Below are 18,457 nucleotides of genomic sequence, written 5' to 3'. Positions count from 1 at the left end.
TGCACAGACAGATTGAGTAGTGGCTGGTCTCCACTGGTCACTGTTGTTAGAACCATATCCTACTTGAAACTCAACCAGTTTTCAAGTCCCAGCTCATTCAGTTCAGTTTAGGGGTCTGCACTGCCAAGGCCCTGTGTGCCCACATAGCTACCCTGGAGTTGACTTGTGAACTTAACACACCAGGTTAAAAGTTAACTTTTACCTATTACTTTTTTTCATTCATGTAACTTACTTAATCTTTGGGTACTGATGATTTAATTCAGTGGTTCAAAGATTTAGTGTGCACCAGAATCCCCTTGTGGGCTTATTAAAACACAGATTGCTAGGCTCCATTGAGTTTCTAAGTAAGTCTGGGATGGGGCAGAAAATTCACATTTCCAGCTTTCCAGGTGACACTGGTGCTGCTGGACCATAACCAACTATTTGAGAAACATTTATGTGAGGATACCCAAATCACACGTGTCTTATTTGTAAAATGAACATCACCTTTGGAGCAGATAAGTGGGTAACTCTATGACTACTGGACATCCAGTCACCAGGAGAGTTATGTGAAATTGCACTTCAATGAGTGGCCATCAAAAAGTAAAGACAATCATTAATAATGTCTATCATACTTTTCATTTGATTAGGGTACTTGGAAATACAATGTGTTAATTAGATTTTTTAGCTTAAAGGTATACCAAAATTGTATGAAGCAATTTTTTTTCGGCTTTATTGAGTTGTAATTGACATAATATTTTGTAAGCTTAAGGTGTTAGTATGTTGATTTAATACACTTATATATTGCAGAATTATTATCACCACAGCATTAACTAACACCTCTGTGATATAATTACCATTTTGGTGGGGTGGGGGAAGAACATTAAAAATTTACTCTCAGAGCCTGTACAGGGCTGGCCAAAGCACGTCGGGAGCGGGCTCTGAGGCCGCGGGGCCCCAGCTGCCACCTTGGACATCAAATATTTAGAGGTTATCAAATTTCTGTGCAGTTCTACCAGAAATTCAGAAACCTGAAAGGAAAATCCAGTTTAGAGAGAAGGTTCTATGGATTGCTGTAACTCTCTTCTTATTCTTATTTTGTTGTCAGATACCACTGTTTGAAATCATATCATCAGATTCTGTAGATCCTTTCTACTGGATGAGAGTTGTTATTGCATCCAAAGAGAAACCCTAATGGAATTGGGTATCTCCCCAATTGTTATATCTGTTTAATCATGCAGTTGTTCAGTTCAGTCACTCAGTTGTGTCTGACTCTTTGCGACCCCTTGCAGCACACCAGGCCTCCCTGTCCATCACCAACTCCTGGAGTTTACTCACACTCACGTCCATCGAGTCGGTGATGCCATCCAGCCATCTCATCCTCTGTCCCCTTCTCCTCCTGCCCCCTATCCCTCCCAGCATCAGGGTCTTTTTCAGTGAGTCAACTCTTCGCATGAGGTGGCCAAAGTACTGGAGTTTCAGCTTCAGCATCAGTCCTTCCAATGAACACCCAGGACTGATCTCCTTTAGGATGGACTGGTTGGATCTCCTTGCAGTCCAAGGGACTCTCAAGAGTCTTCTCCAACACCACAGTTCAAAAGCATCAATTTTTTGGCGCTCAGCTTTCTTCATAGTCCAACTCTCACATCCATACATGACCACTGGAAAAATCATTGCCTTGACTAGATGGTCCTTTGTTTGCAAAGTAATGTCTCTGCTTTTTAATATGCTATCTAGGTTGTTAGCTGGAGCCAAAATCATTGAAATTAGAGTACACAAGATAGAGCCTTGTTCAGTGGAGCTCAGAAATTTGTATGATCATTACCGTCGGGCAAGCCAAGGTGCATGTATGTCATGATGGGCATGTATGGGGATCCTGCTGAACTGGGTGCTGGAATCTGTCTCCTTATCATTCAGGATGTTTTCTCAGACTTGGTCTCTTACTTGTGCTGTCAGCCAGGCAGCTGTCATGATGGTAGTCACTACCTGCATGTGTATGTCAGTTTGGTCACGGTTATTTATATTGTTCCTTATATCACTGGGTTACATACATTGTTGGTACAACATGCTATTGAGTTTAATTGCTATTTAAAACGTCTTCAACAGTCTGCTGTGATTTGTTATTGAAATAAAGTTACTGTGTGTAAACAGAGGCACAGAGCAAGCCAGATGATAAAGATCTATGTCTAAGGCTAAGCTTTTTTATAAGCAGACAATAAAAATTCTTTGTAATGGGTTAAAAAAGTTTACTCTCAACAACTTTTAGGTATATAATTATGATTTACTATAATCACCATTTTGTTGTCCAGTCACTGAGACGTGTCCAACTTTTTTCAGCCCCATGGACTGCAGCATGCCAGGCTTCCCTGTCCCCCACTGTCTCCCAGAGTTTACATCCACGTCTGTTGAGTCAGTGGATGCTGTCTAACCATCTCATCCTCTGCTGCCCTCTTTTCCTTTTGCTCTCGTTCTTTTCCAGCATCAGGGTCTTTTCTAGCGAGTTAGTTGTTCGTATCAGGTGGCCAAAGTATTGGAGCTTCAGCATCAGTCTTTCCAATGAATATTCAGGGTTGATTTCCTTTAGGATTGACTGGTTTGATCTTGCAGTCCAAGGGACTCTCAAGAGTCTTCTCCAGCACCACAATTCTAAAGCATCAATTATTTATTCTTCTTTGTGATCCATCTCTCACATCTGTACATGACTACTGGAAAAACCATAGCTTTGACTATACAGATCTTTGTCAGCCAAGTGATGTCTTTGCTTTCTAATATGCTGTCTAGATTTATCAAAGCCTTCCTTCCAAGGAGCAAGTGTCTTAATTTTATGACTGCAGCCACTGTGTGAAGTGATTTTGGACCCCAAGAAAATAAAATCTGTCACTGCTGCCACTTTTTCTCCTATTTGCTATGAAGTGATGGGACCAGATGCCATGATCTTAGTTTTTTGAATCTTGAGTTTTAAGCCAGCTTTTTCACTCTCTTCTTTCACCCTCATCAAGAGGCTGTTTAATTCCTCTTTACTTTCTGCTATTGGAGTGGTATGGTCTGCATATCTGAGGTTGTTGCTATTTCTTCCAGTGATCTTGACAGTCACCATGCTCTACATTAATTCCCCAGAATGTATTCATCTTAGAACTAAAAGTTTGTCCCTTTTGTCCAGTATCTCCCCATCTCCTGCACCTGCCAGCTCCTGGCAACCACCTTTTTTAAAGGGAAGTTTATTGAATTTGTTACATTATTGCTTCTGTTGTTTTTATGTTCTGGTTTTTTGTTGTTGTTGTTGTTCCTTTTTTTTTTTTGACCACTAGGCATAGGATCTTATCTCCTTCACCAGAGTTTGAACCCACACCCTCTGCATTGGAAGGTGAAGTCTTAACCACTGCATCACCAGGGTCCCCAGCAACCACCATTTTACTTTGTTTCTATGAGTTTGATATTTTAAGATACCACCTAAAAGTGACAGTATTCACTTTAACTTATTTCAGTTAGCATAATGCCCTTGAGGTATATCCCTGTTGTCACAAACGGCAGGATTTCTCTCCTCATTGCTGAATGATACACCATTGTATGTACATACCACGTCTACCCATTCATCTGTTGGTAGACATGTACGTTGTTTCTGTATCTTGTCTATTGCAAATAATGCTGCAATGAACATGGGAGTGCAAATACCTCTTCGAGATATGAATTTCATTTTCTTCAGATACATATTCAGGTACAAAAAGTCTACCTTTTTACACTCCCCCTACATTTTGTGTTTTTGACATTTTGTCTTTTTCATGTGCTATTTCTAGTTTCACTTTCAAGTACTGAAGCATGTCCTAAAAATCTGACTACTAAGACTTACCTTGTTCTAACTGTTCCTGATTTTGGACTCTATAGAAGGAATCTGATTGCATCTGCTATTTTTTACTTCTGGGCTAGTGATTGGGACCTTTCATTTTCCAACTGCCAGAAAGTTAACAAGGCATTAAAGAAACTTTGTTTCAAAATGTGGGTGGGCTCAATGTGTTGTTTGTTTGGTCTGCTTTGTGTTATCACTCTAAAGCAGCACACTTGGAAAAGGAGAGAAATTAATCCAGAGGGTGGAAGTGAGAGTGGAAAGTCCTTTGCCTTCTGGGAGTACTTTACCCAAACAAATAAGTGTAAATAATGTGTCCTCTCTTAGTTCTTTTTCATCACCTGCAAGTGACAGACCAAGGCAGAGAGGCAGCAAAAATAAGAACGTATATGATTGCTTTAAACTAACAAATTGCACCCAATCTGGTGCGTGCCATTTTTTTTTTTTTTTTTTGCTAAAATAGTTTTTTAAAGTTGGGGGGGAGCAAAAGAACAATAATTTTGTGATATGTGAAAATTACATGAAGTTCAAATTGTGGCACCCATAAATGAAGTTTTATTAGAACACAAGTAGACTAATTTGCTCAAGTATTATCTGTCCATGGCTGCTTCTGTGCTATGGCCAAGTTGAATAGCTGTGACAGAAACCATATGGCCTTGAAGCCTAAAATATGTGCCATCTGGCCCTTTCAGGAAGACTGTACTGGCCACAAATTTAAATGAAGTGATGAATACAACAGGAGCACAGCATTTCAGAGTGTGGTGGGAACTGGTTTGGAGCAAGTAAAGCAGTGGGGCTCGGGCCTCAGACATGGTCTGAGGGGGCAGTCCAGAGGGGATAGCTTTGCCCCAACAACTGGGGACCTAAGAGCACTGGGGTGCTATCTGGAGAGAATTGCAAACATTCCAAGAACATGGAGATACAGGATTAATCTGGTTTGGAGAAGAGGGTATGACTCAACCAATGTAGATGTAAAAATAAGATTCCATTGGATGCTTCAGTGCTTTTTTAAAATTAATTTATCTTAATTGGAGGCTAATTACTTTACAATGACGTTTTTGCCATACATCGACAGGAATCAGTCACAGGTGTACTTGTGTCCTCCATCCTTCTTCCACCTCCCTCCCCACCCCATCCCTCTTGAGTTGTTCCAGACCACCACAGCTTTGAGTGCCCTGCTTCATGAATCAAACTTGCACTGGTCATCTATTTTACATATGGTAATATACATGTTTCAATGCTGTTCTCTCTTATTGTCCCACCCTTACCTTCTCCCACATAGTCCAAAAGTCTGATATTTATATCTGTGTCTCTTTTGCTCTCTTGCATATAGGGTTGTCGATACCGTTCTTCTAAATTCCACATATATGTGTTAATATACTGTATTGGTGTTTCTCTTTCTGACTTACTTCTCTCTGTATAGGCTCCAGTTTCATCCACCTCATTAGAACTGACTCATGTATACATATGGCTGATTCATGTCAATGTATGGCAAAAACCACCACAATATTGTAAAGTAATTAGGCTCCAATTAAAATAAATTAATTTTTAAAAATAAAAAGAACTGACTCAAATGCATTCTTTTTTATAGCTGAGTAATATTCCATTGTGTATATGTACCACAATTTCCTTATCCATTTGCCGGTGAACATTTAGGTTGCTTCTATGTCCTAGCTATTGTAAACAGTGCTGCAGTGAACACTGGGGTACATGTGTCTCTTTCAGTTCTGGTTTCCTCAGTGTGTATTCCCAGCAGTGGAATTGCTGGGTTGTATGGCAGTTCTATTTCCAATTTTTTAAGGAATCTCCACACTGTTCTCCATAGTGGCTGTACTAGTTTGTATTCACACCAACAGTATAAGAGGGTTCTTTTTACTCCACACCCTCTCCAGAATTTATTGTTTGCAGACTTTTTGATGGTAGTCGTTCTGACTGGCATGAGATGGTACATTTTGGTTTTGATTTGCATTTCTCTGATAATGAGTGGTGTTGAGCATCTTTTCATGTGTTTGTTAACCATCTGCCTGTCTTCTCACTTGATCTTAGCCAAAAGGCCGAGAAGCGATGCATCTGCCTGTCTTCTTTGGAGAAACATCTTCTTTAGTTCTTTGGCCCATTTTTTGATTGGGTCATTTATTTTTCTGGTATTGAACTGCATGAGCTGCTTTTATATTTTGGAGATTGTCAGTTATTTCATTTGCTATTATTTTCTCCCATTCTGAAGGCTGCCTTTTCACCTTGCTTATACTTTCCTTTGTTGTGCAAAGGCTTTGAAGTTTAATTAGGTATCATTTGGGTTTTTTTGTTTTTATTTCCATTACTCTGAGAGGTGGGTCATAGAGGATCTTGCTGTGATTTATGTCAGAGAGTGTTCTCCCTATGTTTTCTAAAGAGTTTTATAGTTTCTGGTCTTACATTTAGATCTATAATCCATTTTAAGTTTATTTTTGTGTATGGTGTTAGAAAGTGTTCTAGTTTCATTCTTTTACAAGTGATTGACCAGTTTTCCCACCACCACTTATAAAAGAGATTATCTTTTCTTCATTGTATATTTTTGCCTCCTTTGTCAAAGATAAGGTGCCCATAGGTGCCTGATTTATTTCTGGGCTTTCTATTTTGTTCCATTGATTTGTATTTCTGTCTTTGTGCCAGAACCTTATTGTCTTGATTACTACAGCTTTGTAGTATAGTCTGAAGTCAGGAAGGTTGATTCCTCCAGTTCCATTCTTCTTTCTCCAGATAGCTTTGTCTATTTGACATTTTTTTTGTATTTCCATACAAATTGCAAAATTATTTGTTCCAGTTCTGTGAAAAATACCATTGGTAGCTTGACAGGAATTTGCATTGAATCTATAGATTACTTTGGGTAATATATTCATTTTCACTACATTGATTTTTTTCCAATCCATGAACATGGTATATTTCTCCATCTATTTGCGTCCTCTTTGATTTCTTTCCTCAGTGTTTTATAGTTTTCTGTATATAGGTCTTTTGTTTCTTTAGGTAAATTTATCCTTAAGTATTTTATTCTTTTCATTGCAATGGTGAATGGAGTTGATTCCTTAATTTCTCTTTCTGTTTTCTCATTGTTTGTGTATAGGAATGCAAGGGATTTCTGTGTATTAATTTTATATTCTGCAACTTTACTATATTCATTGATTAGCTCTAGTAATTTTCTGGAGGTGTCTTTAAGGTTTTCTATGTAGAGGATCATGTCATCTGCAAACAGTGAGAGTTTTACTTCTTTTCCAATCTGGATTCCTTTTATTTCTTTTTCTTCTATAATTACTGTGGTTAGGACTTCCAAAACTATGTTGAATAGTAGTCGTGAGAGTGGACACCTTTGTCTTGTTCCTGATTTTAGAGGAAATACTTTCATACTTTGCCATTGAGGATAATGTTTGCTGGGGGATTGTCATATATGACTTTTATTATGTTGAGGTATGTTTTTCTATGCTTGCTTTCTGGAGAGTTTTTATTGTAAATGGGTGTTGAATTTTGTCAAAGGCTTTCTCGGCCTCTATTGAGATAATCATATGATTTTTATCTTTCAATTTGTTAATATGGTGTATCACATTGATTGATTTGTGAATATTGAAGAATCCTTGCATCCCTGGGATGAAGCCCTCTTAGTCATGATGCATGATCTTTTTAATATATTGTTACATTCTGTTTGCTAGAATTTTGTTGAGGATTTTTGCATCTATGTTCATCAGTGAAAACAGCCTGTAGTTTTCTTTTTTTGTGGCATCTTTGTTTGATTTTGGTATTAGGGTGATGTGGCCTCATAGAATGAGTTTGGGAGTTTATCTTCCTCTGCAGTTTTCTGGAAGAGCTTGAGTAGGATAGGTGTTAACTCTTCTCTGAATTTTTGGTAGAATTCTCCTATAAAACCATCTGGTTCTGTGCTTTTGTTTTTTAAAGATTTTTTATTACAGCTTCAATTTCCGTGCTCGTGATGTATCTGTTAAGATTTTCTGTTTCTTCTTGGTTAGTTTTGAAAGGTTATAGTTTTCTAAGAATTTGTCCATTTCTTCCAGTTTGTCCATTTTATTGGCATATAATTGCTCACAGTAGCCTCTTAACGATCTTTTGTATTTCTGTGTTGTCTGTTGTGATTTCTCCATTTTCATTTCTAATTTTATTGATTTGATTCTTCTCCCTTTTTTTCTTGATGAATCTGGCTAATGGTTTGTCTATTTTATTTATCTTCTCCAAGAACCAGCTTTTAGTTTTGTTGATTTTTGCTATAGTCTCCTTTGTTTCTTTTTCATTTATATCTGCTCTGATTTTTATGATTTCTTTCCTTCTACTAACTTTGGGATTCTTCTTTTCTTTTTCTAGTTGCTTTAGGTGTAAAGTTAGGTTGTTTATTTCATGTTTCTCTTGATTCTTGAGGTCAGCTTGTATTGCTATGAATCTCCCTCTTAGCACTGCTTTTACTGCATCCCATAGGTTTGGGATTGTCATGTTTTCATTTTCATTTGTTTCTTTGCATGTTTTGATTTCCTTTTTTATTTCTTCCATGATCTGTTGGTTATTCAGAAGTGTGTTATTTAGCCTCATATGTTTGTATTTTTAGTAGTTTTTTTCCCCTGTAGTTAACATCTACTCTTAACCTCATTGTGATCAGAAAAGATGCTTGAAATGATTTCAATTTTTTTTTAATTTACCAAGGCTAGATTTATGGCCCAGAATGTGATCTATCCTGAAGAGTGTACCATGTGCACTTGAGAAAAAGGTAAATTCCATTGTTTGGGGGTGATATGCCCTGTAGATATCAACTAGGTCTAACTGGTCCATTGTATCATTTAGAGCTTGTGTTCCCTTGCTAATTTTCTGTTTGGTTGATCTATCCATAGGTATTAAAGTCCCCCACTATTATTGTGTTACTGTTAATTTCCTGTTTCATACTTGTTAGCATTTGTCTTATGTATTGAGGTGCTCCTATGTTGGATGCATATATATTTATAATTGTTATATCTTTGTTTTGGATTGATCCTTTGATCATTATGTAGTGTCCTTTGTCTCTGATCATGATCTTTATTTCAAAGTCTATTTTATCTAATATGAGTAATGCTACTACTGCTTTCTTTTGGTCCCTATTTACATGTGGGATCTTAGTTCCCTGACCAGGGATTGAACCTGCACCCCTTGCCTTGGTAGCCCAGAGGCTTAACCACTGGACAGCCAGGGAAATCCCAAAGGTGAAACTTTTTGAAACTTTTTACAAAGCTGTCTCAGTTTCATATTAGTATTGCCAGAGGGATATTGATGCCATAAACCTTAATCCTGACAGTTCAATTGAGAAGATGAAGCTTGATCTTTTCAGAATGTTGAAAAGTGATTGACTTTTTTCCTAATAACCTCATATAATTTAATCAAGGAATTGTTGCTAAGTGAATTCAGTGAAGGAATTGAACTTTCAAAGAACCACTGACAGCTAAATTCAGCTTTGGAGGCAGATCTGGAAACTATTGCAGCACTGGTCTTCTAAAATATGTGAGGCTTTTTATTGGACAAATTCAGTTAACTTTTTAAAAGAAGCTCCACATCAAAGTAAGCCTGACACAAAATCCAAGTGCAAATAAATGCTTAGTAAGCACACAAGATGCACATGTTGAATATAAAATGGGTTGGTAAAAAAAAATCACAAGCATGTAAGTGGTTGGGTTTTTAGAGATAAACCAAGAATAATTTAAATTTTTCTTTCGTATTTAAAAGGTAAATATTTTTCTTTCTGAGTAAAAAGTAATTCCTGTAACTACTGAAATAGTTTAAAACTTTAAAGCAGTAAGTGAATGTACAGGGGGGAAAAAGATATAAAGTGAAATCTAAAGCCCTTTCTCAGTCCTCTGAACCTGTTGGCAGCATTTGACCCCCTTCTGTGACCGTTTTCCTCTCCTGGTTCCCTGCTTCCTTTTCAGCCTTTCTTCCTCCATCTCTGTTTCTGGTTCTTCTTCATCTCTGTGATGAATGTTGAGGAGAACATTAGTGTGCCCCAAGGCAAAGCACTGCACCTTTTCCCTGTTTTGTCTACACTTGCTCCTTGGTTGTAGAAAGTTCAAGGGATTTGATATAAGAAAAAGATAGAACCATGAGGTGGCAGGAGCACACACTTACTGGATGATAATGATACTCTGTTGAGTTTGCAAGGGCAGGGAGGGAGGGGTGTCCCTCACAGCAGGAATCTATCCAGAAGCTACACCAAGGGGGTTGCTACTGGAGGGGAGGAGTGCAAGGGAAATCCCAGGGAGAGGGAAATCAGAGTGCCTCTGGTGCCTAGATAAATGCCATTCAGCAGCGTAGCAGGAAGTCCCTGGGTCAGAGAGCTCCAAGGGGCAGGAGTCTCATAGCTTGTAAGGATTGAGATCTGTCTTGTAGTCACATGGTTCTATCTTATCAACGGCCAGCAGATGCCGGGTATAGTTTGGTGTAGGTATGTGAAGCAGATGGGCCCTGAATGTGCAAAGATGTACTTCTTTGGGCTATGTTTAAAATGAACTTTGATGTTCAGTCACAACTCTTTGCGACCCCATGGACTGCAGCATGCCAGGCTTCCCTGTCCATCACCAACTCCCAAAGCTTGCTCAAGCTCATATCCAAGGAGTTGATGATGCCATCCAACCATCTCATGCTCTGTCATCCTGTGCTCCTCCTGCATTCAATCTTTCCCAGCATCAAGGTCTTTTCCAGTGAGTCGGCTCTTGATATCATGTGGCCAAAGTACTGCAGCTTCAGCTTCAGCATCAGTCCTTCCAATGAATATTTAAGGTTGATTTCCTTTAGGATTGACTGATTTGATCTCCTTGTAATCCAAGGGACTCTCAAGAGTCTTCTCCAGCTCCAGTTTGAATGCATTAGTTCTTTGGTGCTCAGCCTTTTTTATTGTCCAGCTCTCAAATTTGTACACAACTACTGGAAAAACCATAGCTTTGACTGTGCAGATTTTGTAGGCAAAGTGATGTCTCTGCTTTTTAATATGCTGTCTAGTTTTGTCATTGCTTTTCTTCCAAGGAGCAATTTCATGGCTGCAGTCATCGTCTGCAGTGATTTTGGAGCCCAAGCAAATAAAGTCTGTCACTGTTTCCATTGTTTCCCCATCATTTGCCATGAAAAGATGGGACCAATGTCAATGATCTTTATTTTTTGAATGTTGAGTTTTAACCAAACTTTTTCACTCTTCTCTTTCATTTTCATCAAGAGACTCTAATTCCTCTTCGATTTCTGCCATAAGGGTGGTATCATTGGCATATCTGAGGTTATTGATATTCCTCCCCTCAATTTTGATTATAGCTTGGGCTTCATCCAACCTGGAATTTCCCATGATACACTCTGCATATAAGTTAAATAAGCAGGATGACAACATACAGCCTTGATGTACTCCTTTCCCAATTTGGAACTAGTCTGTTTTTCCATGTCTGGTTTTAACTGTTGCTTTTTGACCTGCATACAGGTTTCACAGGAGACAGATGAGGTGGTCTGGTGTTCCCATCTCTTTAAGAATTTAGTTTGTTGTAATCTACACAAAGACTTTAGTCAATGAAACAGAAGTACATGTTTTTCTGAAATTCTCTAGCTTTTTATATGATTCAGTGGATGCAATCAATTTGATCTCTGGTTCCTCTGTCTTTTCTAAATCCAGCTTGTAAATCTGGAAGTTCTCAGTTCACATACTGTTGAAGCCTAGCTTGAAAGATTTTGAGCATTACTTTGCTAGCATGTGAAATGAGTGCAATTATATGGTAGTTTGAACATTCTTTGGCACTGTCTTTCTTTGGGATTGGAATGAAAACTGACCTTTTCCAGTCCTGTGGCCACTGCTGAGTTTTCCAAATTTGATGTCATATTGAGTGCAGAACTTTAACATTGTCATCTTTTAGGATTTGAAACAGCTCAGCTAGAATTCCATCACCTCCACTAGCTTTGTTCTTAGTGATGCTTCCTAAGGCCTGATTGACTTCATATTCCAGGATGTCTGGCCCCAGAGTGTCTCACAGAATCATGATGATCCAAGTCATTAAGACCTTTTCAGTACAGTTCTTCTGTGTTTTCTTGCCGGTTCTTCTTAATATCTTCTGCTTCTGTTAGGTCCATACTGTTTCTGTCCTTTATTGTGCCTATCTTTGCATGAAATATACCCTGGGTGTCTCTAATTTTCTATAAGAGATCTCTAGTCTTTCCCGTTGTTTTCCTCTATTTCTTTGCATTGTTCACTTGGGCTTTCTTATCTCTCCTTGCTATTCTTTGGAACTCTGCATTCACATGGGTATATCTTTCTTTTTCTTCTTTGCCTTTTGCATCTCTTCTGTTCTCAGCTATTTGTAAGGTCTCCTCAGACAACTGTTTTGCCTTTTTGCATTTCTTCTTCTTGGGATAGTTTTGATCACTGTCTCCTGTACAGTGTTATGAACCTCCACCCATAGTTCTTCAGGCAGTCTGCCTGTCAATTCGAATCCCTTGAATCTACTTGTCACTTCCACTGTATAATCATAAGGGATTTGATTTAGGTCATATCTAAATGGCCTGGTGATTTTTCCTCCTTTCTTCAATTTAAGTTTGAATTTTGCAATAAAGAGTTCATGATCTGAGCCACAGTCAGCTTCCAGTCTTGTTTTTGCAGAATGTATAGAGTTTCCCCATCTTTGGCTACAAAGAATATAATCTTTCTGATTTCCGTATTGACCATCTGGTAATGCCCACAAGTAGAGCCATCTCTTGTATTGTTGGAAGAGAGCATTTGCTATGACCAGTGTGTTCTCTTGGCAAAACTATTAACCTTTGCCTGGCTTCATTTTGTACTCCAAGGCCAAATTTGCCTGTTACTCCAGGTATCTCTTGACTTCCTACTTTTGCATTGTAGTCCCCTGTGATTAAAAGGATATTTTTTTTTTTTTTTTTTTGGTGTTAGTTCTAGAAAGTCTTGTAGGTCTTCACAGAACCATTCAATTTCACCTTCTTCAACATTAGTGGTTGGGGCATAGACTTGGATTACTGTGATATTGAATGGTTTGCCTTGGAAACAAACAGAGTTCATTCTGCCATTTTTGAGATTGCACCTAAGTACTGCATTTCAGACTCTTTCGTTGACTGTGAGGGCTACTCCACTTCTTCTAAGATATAATGGTCATGTGAACTAAATTCTCCCATTCCTGTCCATTTTAGTTCACTGATTCCTAAAATGTCAATGTTCACTCTTGCTATCTCCTGTTTGACTATGTACAATTTACCTTGATTCACAGACCTAACATTTCAGGTTCCTATGCAATATTGTTCTTTACAGCATTGCACTTTACTTTCACCACCAGACACATCCACAACTGGGTGTTGTTTCCACTTTGGTTCCCCCTCTCCATTCCATCTGGAACTGTTTCTCTGCTCATCTCTAGTAGCATATTGGACACCTACTGACCTGGGGGTTTCATCTTTCAGTTTCATATCTTTTTGCCTTTTCATACTATTCATGGGTTTCTCAAGGCAAGAATGAAGTGATTTGCCATCCCCTTCTCTAGTGGACCATGTTTTGTCAGAACTTTCTACCATGACCTGGCTGTCTTGGGTGATCCTGCATGCCATGGCTCATAGTTTCATTGAGTTATACAAAGCTGTGATCCATGTGATCAATTTGGTTAGTTCTCTGTGTTTGTGGTTTTCATTCTATCTGCCCTCTGATGGATGGAGAAGGCAATGGCACCCCACTCCAGTATTCTTGCCTGGAAAATCCCATGGATGGAGGAGCCTGATAGGCTGCGGTCCATGGGGTCGCTAAGAGTCGGACACGACTGAGCAATTTCACTTTCACTTTCATGCATTGGAGAAGGAAATGGCAACCCACTCCAGTGTTCTTGCCTGGAGAATCCCAGGGACAGGGTAGCCTAGTGGGCTGCCGTCTATGGGGTCACACAGAGTCGGACACGACTGAAGTGACTTAGCAGCAGCAGCAGCCCTCTGATGGATGAGGATAAGAGGCTAGTGGAAGCTTCCTGATGGGAGGGACTGGCTGTGGGGGAAACTGGGTCTTGTTCTGGTTGGCAAGGCCATGCTCAGGAAGTCTTTAATCCAATATTGTTTGGCCTGAGGCAAAACTATGGTAGGGGTAATGGCAGTAATAGCGACCTCCTTCAAAAGGACTTATGCCAGCATGCTGGGCCTCCTCGAACTGTTATAGTCAGTGCTCCTTACCCTGTGGCAGGCCTCTGTTGACCCACGCCTCCACCAAGACTCTCAAGCACACACAGGCAAGTCTGGCTCAGTCTCTTGTTGGGTCACTGCTCCTTTCCCCTGGGTCCTGGTGTGCACAGGTTTTGTTTGTGCCCTCCAAGAGTTTGTTTCCCCAGTCCTGTGGAATTTCTGTAATTAAATCCTGCTGACCTTCAAAGTCAGATTCTGTGGTGATAAAATGGATGGATGTGTAAAATTTGAGTCTGCCACTGACAGGTCTTTGAGCTAACAGTTATCAACCTATACTGAGGAAATAAACAACTTTGGGGATGATATACAAAGGGCATCTTTGACTCATTTTTATAACACTTGGTGATCTCACTCACTTTGGAGGCTTTATATGCCATCTCTGGGAGAAGGCAATGGCACCCCACTCCAGTACTTTTTTGCCTGAAGAATCCCATGGACAGAGGGGCCTGGTAGGCTTCAGTCCCTGGGGTCGCTAAGAGTTGGACACGACTGAGTGACTTCACTTTCACTTTTCACTTTTGTGCATTGGAGAAGGAAATGGCAACCCACTCCAGTATTCTTGCCTGGAGGATCCCAGGGACGGGGGAGTCTGGTGGGCTGCCGTCTATGGGGTCGCACAGAGTCGGACACGACTGAAGTGACTTAGCAGCAGCAGCAGCAACAGCAGCATACCATCTCTGTGATGGTGACTCCCACACTGTCTATAACAGACCTTTTCCTTGAGGGCCAGGCCCATAAACCCAACTCAACCCTTCCTACTTGGTGTTCCATCCAATCTCAAACCTAACAAATCCCAACCTGAGCTCCACACACCTCCCTTCCTAACCAGTCCCTCCTGCAGCGTTCCCCACCTCCGTTCTAAGCCCAGTTGCTCAGGCCTGAAACCTTGGAATCATCCTGGACTCCTCTTTTTCCATCCACACCAAAGCCATTGGCCCTCCATTATCTGCCTCCAAAATAGATCCTGAGTTTGACTACTTTTCCTCATCCCTAGTGCCACCACCCTGCTGCAAGCCATCACGATGTATACCAAACCATGTCAGTTTTCTAGAGAATTCTCCAGTAGCTAAAGTAAATGTCCTTACCAGGAGCATGCATGGTAAACCAAAACCCTGCATGATTTGGACCCTGCCACCTCTCTATGCTCATCCTCCATGGCTGTACCCAAGCTGCCTCCTCGTTCTCTAAGTGTTTTAACCATATTCCTGTCTCGGGGCCTTTGCACCTGCTATTCCCTCTGCCTGATATGTCTTTTCTCAGATGTCCACGTGGCTCATTCTGTTTCCTTTTGTTCTTCACTTTCTCACTGAGGCCTGTTATGTGTCCAAGTGACTAATTCCTGAGCGAAAATAGTAATTATTGTATTTAGTTAGTTATTTAGCACCTGAGATCTCCCAATTATATGTTATAACAATATACTATGTTGTGTATTTTCATTTTGTAATAAGAGGATCCTTTCTCCCCTCCTGACCCATCACTTGATAAAATATTAGAAACTGTGATAATTAGAATACTCAACTAAGAAAAAGGAAAAAAAAAAACTGTAAAGTAACTACAGGTGGCTGCATCTGCAAAAAGATTTGGGAGGAGGAGGCAAAGGCCATCTGTTTCTCATTGTATCAGGTGCCTACAGTACCCTAACAAAGTACCACACCTGGGTGTCTTAAAATAGAAATGCAGTCTCTCACAATTCTAGAGGCCAGAAATCCCAAATGAAGGTGTCAGCAGGGCCACACTCCTCCTGAGACTTCTAGGCAATAATCCTTCCTTGCCTCTTCTGGTAACCCCAGGCGTTTCTTGGCTGGTGTCAGCATAACTACAGTCTCTGCCACTGTCTTCACATGGCTGTCTTCCCTCTATGTCTGTTTTCATATGGGATTCATTCTCCTCTGTGTCTGTATTTAAATTTCCCTCTTCATATTGGATATGGGGACCCTAATGACCCCAGTATAACTAGATTGCATCTGTAGAAACTCTTATTTCCAAATAAGGTCACATTCACAGGTGCCAGGAGTTAGGCCTTCAACATAGCATTTTGGTCTTCTCTGGTAGCTCAGACAGTAAAAAATCTACCTCCAATGTGGGAGACCCAGGTTTGATCCCTGGGTAGGGAAGATCCCCACAGAAGGGAATAGCTACCCACTCCAGTATTCTTGCCTGGAGAATTCTATGGACAGAGGAGCCTGGCAGGCTACATACATACAGCCTATGGGGTTGCAAAGAGTAAGACACAACTGAGTGATTAAACACACAGCATTTTGAGGCACATGATTCAACTCGTAACACTCACTGTAAGCCTTTTAGGACTACTTGATGATTTACCATCAACATATATTATTTTGATTAAAGGAGGTGAAAACATGACCTGGGTGGTCCTGGACTTCTTGAAGAAATAGTGGCCCCACAGAGGTCCTAATTGCACTCTGCTGGGCACCACAGCTCAGGTGGGACTCTCTGGATGTCTCCTGCATCCTTGATAGGGCATTCGTGCCTGCACATTCCCCTGCCCTGAAGTGTCTGCAAACTAAGATGAAAGGCTGTGCATAGGACCTCACCAGGCAGTGGGCCAGAAGGAAGCTGCGTGAACCATCTCCAAGCCTGAGGCATCATGCATTGCTGTGCTCCATTTACCAGCAGCTTCCCCTCGTGAGCAGTGCCCACTGCATGTCTGTGAGAGACTTGCCAGGCTGGAATTGGATGCACTGCAGTGTTTCTCTCATCCAGTAAGTAAATGTCTATTCATTTTGGGCCCATGAGTTCTCTTTATTTAGGAAGTTATTTTTTTATTGGACTGCACTGGAGAAAGGGAGAGACATATTGCATTTTATATATTGCAATACGTTAAGCATTTCCTAGTATCTTCTACCAAGATGCATTAAGACAGGTGGTTATAACTGCAATGTATTATAACTACAGTTACATTATTTGCCATAAAATAAGCTTGCCTTTGAATTTTCTTATGTTAGGGTTTCCCAGGAGCAATCCCTGAACTAAATAGTTGAGGACAATCAGTTTATCTAGGAGGTGATCCCAGGAAACACCAGTAGGAGAAGGACAGAGGTAAACACAGCCCATAATGGGTGCATTAGTGAGGTCACCTGTGGCACCTGGGGCTCAATCCCCCAGGAAGTTCTGGGAGGCATAGAATATGTGGCTCAGAGTTAACCCACCTGAGGGGTGTGGGAGCTGGCCTGCTTGTTAAATTGTTTAAATGGGTTAGATTTTGCCCCCAGAAAAAGATATGTTGAAGTTCCAAGCCTTAGTTCCTCCAAATGTGACTTTATTTGGAAATAGAATTGATGCAGATGTAATCAGTTAAGATGAGTTCATACTGGAGGAGGGTGGGCCCTTAATCCAGTATGACTCACATCCTTATAAAAAGAACATTGTGTGAACAGGAGAGACTCACAGAAAGAAGATGGTTATGTTAAGATGGGGGCAGAGACTGGAGTGATGCTGCCACAAGTCACAAAATGACTGAAACCACCAGAAGCTGGAAGAGGGAAGGAAAGATGTTCTTCTACTGACTGGGAGGAGTGTGGCCCTGCCAGCCCCTTAATTTTGAACTTCTGTCTACAAGAGAAGAAATTTCTGTTGTTTTAAACTACCCAGTTTGTGGTACTTTGTTACGGCAGCCCCAGGAAACCAGTACAACATTTATATATCAACTCCTTGCCTCATGAGGACTGCCTTCAGCAGCCACCTAGCACTCTCACTTGCCTCTGCAAGAAACCTATCATGATCCCATGGCAAGAAAAAAGGACCCTAAAGAGATAATAAAGAGCCTTTGAAAAGTGTGTGCCCAGATTTAGAACAATTTGCTGTCAGTTTCATCACACTGATTGGCTTGCTCTCTGTATGATAAAAGTGTCACCACCGAGAGTTAACCTCAGAATAATCTGGCTGAGTCACAGGCCATTCTTGACTTAGTCAAGAGGAGGATAACCGGCCTTCCAGTTGAATAAAAGTCATGGTTGATGCCCAGAAAACAACTCTTTCCCTCAACTACCAAAACAGTAGTAATAAACCAAGCAGAAGCCACCTTATGTGAGGAATGAGATGACAAGTAAAAGGAAGACTAGATCTTGTCTGTCAGTCTTGCTGGGAGAAGCTGTAGCCATAGAAATGCTAGCTGCCAGTGTTTCCTACACCATTGCCTTACACCAGGCACTATATTGAGTGTTTTGCATAAACTCAGTCATCCTCATAACAATCCAATGAACAGATATCCTTGTTTTACTGATGTACCTGAGCTCCAGAGAGGGAAAGTAACTTGCCCAAAGTCACACAGCTTGAGTCAGAGCCTTGTCTTCTTGAAGAGCAGAAATCAAGCAGGCCCTGAAGTTCCAAGGATCTGTCTGACTTAGCCCAGATATGATTCCCAGTCGAGAGTTCTTCCTACTATCCCAACTTTCTCCTCAGGCCTGAAAAATGACTCTGGGCCAG

Source organism: Muntiacus reevesi, chromosome 2, assembly GCF_963930625.1.
Source record: "Muntiacus reevesi chromosome 2, mMunRee1.1, whole genome shotgun sequence".
In the NCBI taxonomy this organism is placed as follows: Eukaryota; Metazoa; Chordata; class Mammalia; order Artiodactyla; family Cervidae; genus Muntiacus; species Muntiacus reevesi.
This window is presented reverse-complemented; position numbering follows the sequence as displayed.